The sequence below is a fragment of the Hevea brasiliensis genome, chromosome 1 (assembly GCF_030052815.1).
Source record: "Hevea brasiliensis isolate MT/VB/25A 57/8 chromosome 1, ASM3005281v1, whole genome shotgun sequence".
NCBI classification, from domain to species: domain Eukaryota; kingdom Viridiplantae; phylum Streptophyta; class Magnoliopsida; order Malpighiales; family Euphorbiaceae; genus Hevea; species Hevea brasiliensis.
The window spans coordinates 115,393,200-115,400,788 of record NC_079493.1 but is presented as its reverse complement, the minus strand read 5'-3'; the positions used below and the strand labels follow the sequence as shown (position 1 = coordinate 115,400,788).

Here is a 7,589-nt window from a genome sequence, read left to right as displayed (position 1 = left end):
AAGCTCATTAAGTTGTAATAACCTTTTCTCACCAGCTTGTTTAAGATCAAAATTTAAGGTCTGAATGGCCCAATATGCTCTATGTTCTAGCTCCACAGGTAAATGACAAGACTTACCATACACCAACCTAAAGGGAGTAGTTCCTATAGGGGTTTTGTAGGCAGTCCTATATGCCCATAAAGCATCATCTAGTTTGATAGACCAATCTTTCCGAGAATTGTTCACTGTTTTCTCCAAAATATGCTTGAGCTCTCTGTTAGAAATTTCAACTTGTCCTGAAGTTTGAGGGTGGTATGGGGTAGCTATCTTGTGCACTACACCATACTTCCTCATTAAGCTCTCAAATTGCTTATTACAAAAATGGGAACCCCCATCACTAATTACAGCTCTAGGAGCTCCAAATCTGCTCAAGACAAATTTCTTCAAGAATTTCACTACCACTCTAGCTTCATTAGTTGGAGTTGCAATAGCTTCCACCCACTTTGACATATAGTCAACCCCAACTAAGATGTATCTATTACCATATGAAGGAGGGAATGGCCCCATAAAATCTATTCCCCAAACATCAAACAATTCCACTTCAAGAATATTATTTAGGGGCATTTGATCTCTTTTTGACAAATTTCCACTCCTTTGACATTTATCACAATCCAACACAAATTTCCTCACATCCTTAAAATGATTTGGCCAAAAGAAACCAGCTTGCAAAATTTTACTAGCTGTTTTAGAGATTCCAAAATGTCCTCCATAATCAGAAGCATGGTAATGATGCATAATACTCTGTATCTCCTCTTCAGGAATACATCTCCTTATTAAACCATCACAGCATCTCCTAAAGAGTAAAGGGTCATCCCATCTATAAAACTTCACCTCATGCAAAAACTTTTTCCTTTGTTGCCATGTCATACCTAGAGGTAAAACTCCACAAGATAGATAATTCACAAAGTCTGCATACCAAGGTAGTTTAGCAACAAGAGAGAAAAGTTGTTCATCCAAGAAAAACTCATCAATAGGGATTTCATCCAATTCTTCATCATCCAATTTCAACCTACTAAGATTATCAGCAACTACATTTTCAGCTCCCTTCTTATCTCTAATCTCCAAATCAAACTCTTGTAACATCAGAATCCACCTAATGAGCCTAGGTTTAGCCTCCTTTTTTCGGAGCAAATACCTGATGGCTGCATGATCTGAAAATATAACCACCTTTGAGTCAATAATGTAAGGTCTGAATTTTTCCCATGCAAAGACAATTGCTAAAAATTCCTTTTCAGTTGTTGCATAATTTGTTTGAGCCTCATCCAGTGTTCTACTAGCATAATAAATAGCATAAGCCTTTTTGTCCTTTCTTTGACCAAGAACAGCCCCAATTGCATAGTTGCTAGCATCACACATAATTTCAAAAGGTAGGCTCCAATCAGGTGGTTGCATGATTGTTGCAGTGATAAGAGCTTGCTTCAACCTGCAAAAGGCATCCAAACACTCTTGGTCAAATACAAATGGTGTGTCATTACTTAATAAATTAGACAAAGGTTTGGCTATTTTAGAAAAATCCTTGATAAAGCGTCTGTAGAACCCGGCATGTCCTAAGAAACTTCGAATTCCTTTGACATTGGTAGGAGGAGCCATATTCTCTATCACTTCAACCTTGGCTTTATCAACCTCTATTCCTCTGTTAGACACCAAATGTCCAAGCACTATCCCTTCCTGAACCATGAAATGACACTTTTCCCAATTTAACACAAGGTCGATTCGCACATCGCTGCAAAACTTTAGAAAGGTTAGCCAAGCATATATCAAATGAAGATCCATAAACAGAAAAATCGTCCATAAAAACCTCCATTATGTCTTCAATGAAATCTGAGAAGATTGCCATCATGCACCTTTGAAAAGTGGCTGGTGCATTACACAACCCAAATGGCATCCTTCTATAAGCAAAGGTTCCATATGGACAAGTAAAAGTGGTTTTCTCTTGATCATTTGGATGGATAGGGATTTGAAAAAAACCTGAATATCCATCTAAATAGCAAAAATAAGAATGCCTAGCCAGTCTTTCTAACATCTGATCAATAAAGGGAAGAGGAAAATGATCTTTTCTAGTGGCAACATTTAATTTTCTGTAATCTATGCACATTCGCCAACTAGTTACTGTTCTAGTGGGAATTAATTCATTATTTTCATTTTTGACCACTGTCATTCCACCCTTTTTTGGGACAACATGTACTGGGCTCACCCAAGTACTATCTGAGATAGGGTATATGATCCCTGCATCAAGCAACTTCAAAATTTCCTTTTTAACAACTTCTTTCATATTTGGGTTCAACCTCCTTTGATGTTCAATAGATGGCTTACAATTTTCTTCCAAAATGATTCTATGCATGCAAAAATGTGGGCTTATTCCCTTAATGTCATCTATGGTGTATCCTAAGACTTTTCTAAATTGTCTCAACACTCTTAACAACTTATCAGCCTCTAAGGTACTCAAGTTTGCATTTACAATTATTGGATAAGTGTTATTAGTGCCAAGAAATTCATACCTGAGCTGAGAAGGAAGTTGCTTAAGTTCTACCTTAGGTGCATCTTCTTCCTTGAATGATGGTTGCGTAGATTCTACTTTTTCCTTTTGTGTGAGTTGAAAAACTGGAGCAGAAATGAATGGTGGACTTCCCTCTAAGTGTTGAGCATATGCAGCCACATGAGGGTTGTCATAGTCTATGCCTCCTCCATGAACCAAGCAATTTTCAAGTGGATCTTCTGGATATTTCTTTCTGAAGTGTTCTTCAACCAGCTCATCAATAATATCAATTCTCAAGCAAGTATCAGCTTCAGAATGATGCTTTTTTATAGAGTTATTAATATTGAAAACCAATTGCTTTTCACCAACCCTAAGTGTCAATTTTTCTCCTTTCACGTCAATCAAAGCACCAGCTGTAGCCAGGAAAGGCCTTCCCAAGATAATTGGAATATTAAAATCTTCCTCCATGTCCAAGATGATAAAATCAACAGGTATATAGAACTTTCCAACCTTCAGAGGCACATTCTCCAAAATCCCTTCAGGATACTTGATTGATCTGTCAGCTAACTGAAGAGAAATATGGGTTGGCTTTAGATCTCCCATATTGAGCTTCTCATAAATTGAGAGGGGCATGAGGCTAACACTAGCCCCTAAATCACATAAGGCTTTTGTAGAACATGATTCCCCTATGTGGCATGGAATTGAAAAACTCCCTGGATCCTTGAGCTTTGGAGGAAGTTTTCTTTGGAGGATAGCACTGCATTCCTCAGTTAAGGCTACAGTCTCATGGTCTTCAAGTTTCCTCTTGTTTGAGAGAATTTCTTTCAAGAATTTTGCATAAGAGGGCATTTGTGAAAGAGCATCAACAAACGGCACATTTATGTAAAGCTTCTTCAAAACCTCTAAGAACTTCCCAAATTGCCTATCAAGCTTGGCTTTTTGAAATCTTTGTGGAAAGGAAAGTTGTGGCTTGTAGGGCTCAGGAGGTATATACTTCTCTTCCTTCTCTTCAATTTCCTCTTTACATTTTTCTGCACTCTCTTGTTTTTCACTCTCATCAGTTTCTTTCTCATTTTCTCTCTTCTCACTATTTTCACTCTTCTCATCATTTATAACTTTCCCACTTCTTAAAGTAATAGCTTGACACTGCTCTCTTGGGTTTTCTGGTTGACTTGGAAGCTTTCCAAAAGACTTGGCACTTGAGGAAGATGCTTGTTGTGCAATCTGATTTTCCAGCATTTTGTTATGTGTTTGCATCTGTTCCAGCCTTGCTTTCATCTCTCTCATCTCCTCATCATGCTTATTTTGGTTAGCAAGAATTTGTTGCAATAAAGCTTCAGTGGTGGAATTTCGTTCTTGCTGTTTTGGTGGAGGGTTCATATTTTTCTGCTGAAAATTAGGCAATGGTTGCCTATTTTGCTGATATGGAACTCCTTGTTGCTGTTGTGGTTGAAAATTCTAATTTGGAACTTGATTTTGCTGATTTCCCCATGAAAAGTTGGGATGATTCCTCCAATTTGGATTGTAAGTTTGAGAATAAGAATTCCCCATCTGTTTGTTTCCATAATTACCAACATATGCTGCTTGTTCTCCATAATCTACTCCACAGCTGGTAGTTTCCTCTGCATAAGCCACTTGTTGTGAACTTCCAGCTGATGATGATGAACTAACCAACATACTCAAATCTTCCATCTTCTTAGCAAGGACATTTGTAAGTGCATCAAATTTTGCATTAATCATGTTGAATGGATCAAGGTCATACATTCCAGCAGCTTGCCTCTTTTGAGTTGGAGCTGGTCCTCTTGGACTACTCCAAAGATGAGTATTCTTTGCAATTTTCTCTAACAACTCATAAGCTTCATCTTCATGCTTAATGATGAATTCCCCTCCTGTTTGAGCATCAATAATCCCTCTGATTGCAGGAGTGACATTTGTGTAAAAATTCTGATTTATCATCCATTTTGGAATGGCATGATGTGGGCATAATCTCTCTAATTCCTTCCATCTCATCCATGACTCATATAGAGTTTCATCTTCTCTTGGTCTGAAAGCTGTCATTTGATTCCTCAATTCTTGAGTTTTTCCAGGTGGAAAATATTGTGCAAGAAATGCATCAGTGAGTTGCTCCCAATTTGTAATGGAGTTGTGAGGTAAAGAATCAAGCCAATCCAATGCTCTATCTTTCAAAGAGAATGGGAATAGCTTCAATCTTGCTACATCATCAGACACTCTAGGTTGTTTTTGCATATCACAAATCATAGCAAATTTCTTCAGATGTGTGTGTGGATTTTCAGAAGGATGTCCTCCAAATTGAGAATTTTGAATTATTTGAAGAACTCCAAAATCCATCTTGTAGCTATTTGCATCAATTCTTGGTCTTGCTATGCTCTCTCTCAAGTCATCAAAATGAGGAAAAGCATGATCCATCATACTTCCCCTAGGCACGTTAGCATTAACAACTTCTTCACCATGGGCTTCATTTTCATTGTTTTGACCATTTCCAGCATTACCAACACCAATTCTAATTCTTTCATCAGCCATGTCTGCTTCAATTTCGGTTTCTCTCAAAGCTTCTTTCCTTCTTCTGGTTTCTTTCTTGTTGGCTTTACAAAACTTTTCAATTTCAGGATCAAACAATAAGGATGTGTCACTTGTGCTTCTAGCTCATCTCATAAAAGATTAAAAGTACCTGAAAAAGAACAAACAAACACAAAATGAAAATATAACAAAAATAAAACTATAAACAACTAAAATAATCAAGAATTCAATCTTAAACAAACAACTCCCCGGCAACGGCGCCAAAAACTTGATGTGACCCAACCGCAAGTGCACGGGTCTTACAAGTAATACAGTAAAGATATCGTTCCCACGAGGAGTTGAGTTAATGATTGAATTTTTGATATAAAAGTTGACTAAATTGAAATGTTTTTGAAATTAAAGTAATGAATTAATGGGTATTGAGAATGTGAAATCTATGTATGCAAAATTAATAATCTATTCAACAATGTATTAATTAAACTAAAATTGCATCAAAATTGAAATAAGCAAGTTCAAATATGGCAATATTCAAAATGGCAAGTAATTAAATTCAATTAGAAATTAACGATGGTAAAAAGGCGATTCCGGAGTTCGAGATTTCATATCCGAGCTATTTTGGGATTTTAAATTGGTTATCCAATCTTATGAAACTTATGGTTTTAAGGAGATTAATTCTTAAATCCTTTGAATTCCCTTTCGAGTGAGACAAAGAGTGCCTTAATCAATCTAATCCTACTTTCGTGGACTTAGAGTTAATTAAGACCCATTAAGTTCTTTAATTAATCTGTGAATCCTCTTAATCCTTAGCCTATTTCTAGGTCTAAGTTAATTAAGTCCAATTTCTTGATTATCTATCACAAGGCCTTCTCCTTTCGGTGCTTCAACCATGGATTAAGAACATTACTTAATGGGATCCTACACTAAGCATGTCATTAAGCACACAAGAAATGAATAAAACTCATTAAGACCACAAAATATGGATTACCCAATCAAAATCCACAAAATATCTCAAATATTACAACCCTTACTCCAGAATCAAAATTAAACTACTCACTATCCATAATGTTTACAAGAAAATCTGAGTTTATATGAAAATAAAGCTTTAATCTAAGCTAAGGAATAAGAAATTAAACACTAGAAATATAGAAAAATGTAAGGGAAGAAAGAAATCTGCAAATCTTGGTTGAAAATGGTGTGGAAGGTGAAAGTGACTCCTCAAATTCTGCCTCTCTTCTCCTTTCCTTTTCTGCTCCCTTTGTCTCCTCTTTAAAATGGGAAAATGGGACTATTTATAGTATTTTCTGACATGGAGCCCTAAAATGGTATGTTCTAGGAGGAATTATCTAAGAGAATCTTCTGCCAGCTCATTAATGAACTCTTTATGGGACTGCATAAGTGGACTGCATAAGTCATGCAGTCCCTTATGCAGTTTTCGGCTGGTTCTGGGTCACTTATGCGAAACTGCATGACTTGGTGCATAGGATATGCACAATTCCGTGAAGGTGCATAAGAGAGGTGTGAATGTGCATAAGCTATGCAGTATCCTTATGCACATTTCGGTTGGTTCTGGAACAGTGATTTTTCTCCTTATGCAGATCTGCATAGCTTATGCAGCAAGTTATGCACAATTTGGTCAATGCATATTTCAGCTTGAAAACTTGTTTTTGACATCTTTGGCTGTAGAAGTCACTCCTCAATGGCAAAATTTCTCTTCAGTCCTTCAAAAACACCATTTTTCCTACAAAACAAAATAAAAGATACAAATAAATCCAAAATTGACAATTATGGAAAACTAACTAATTAACTAATAAAATTAGCTAAAAATAACTAATAATAGAATAAAATAGCTATGAAATTAGACCTAAATGACTATGCAAAATGTATGCATCACTTGGAGGCAGAAGTTCCTTTGCTTTTGTATAAATTCATACCTAATGGATCTCTTTTCCAATCTCCATGACCAAAGTGAGGAGGCTCTATTACAATGGAAGTTGGTGAAGTTGCTGGAGCGCTTGCATATTTGCACACAGTGGCTTCTTTTCCTATTTATTACAGTGACATTAATCCACAAATGTACTATTAGATGGGAAAAACATAGCAAAAGTATCAGATTTTGGAACGTCAAGATTAATTGCCATCAATCAAACTCATTTGATGTTTCATGTGCAAGGCACTTTTGGTTATTTGGATCTAAAATACTTTCAAAACAGACAGTTTACAGATAAAAGTGATGTTTATAGTTTTAGAGTAGCTCTACTGGAGCTTTTAAGTGGACAAAAAACAATTTGTTCAAGAAACTTAGAAGAAATCAGGAGTTTAGCCACACATTTTATTCTTTTGATGGAAGAGGATAGACTCTTCGATGTCATTGATGCTCACATTGTAGAGCATTATTGCAGTTGCTTATCTTGCAAAAAGATGCTTACATTTGAATGGAAAGAAACAGACCTACAATGAAAAAGTTACAATAGAGTTGGAAGGGATTCAAATATCACGAAATAAGTTGAATATTCAACAAAATAATGAAAAGATTGAA

General features: G+C 36.2%; 1 non-coding gene across 1 annotated transcript; it reads left to right on the top strand.

The window, feature by feature from the left end:
* The first annotated feature begins 4,481 nt into the window (after positions 1-4,481).
* LOC131169835 (small nucleolar RNA R71) lies at positions 4,482-4,588 on the top strand. The gene has a single exon (XR_009140765.1). It is a non-coding gene; the product is annotated as a small nucleolar RNA R71 (small nucleolar RNA).
* Positions 4,589-7,589: the final 3,001 nt, after the last annotated feature.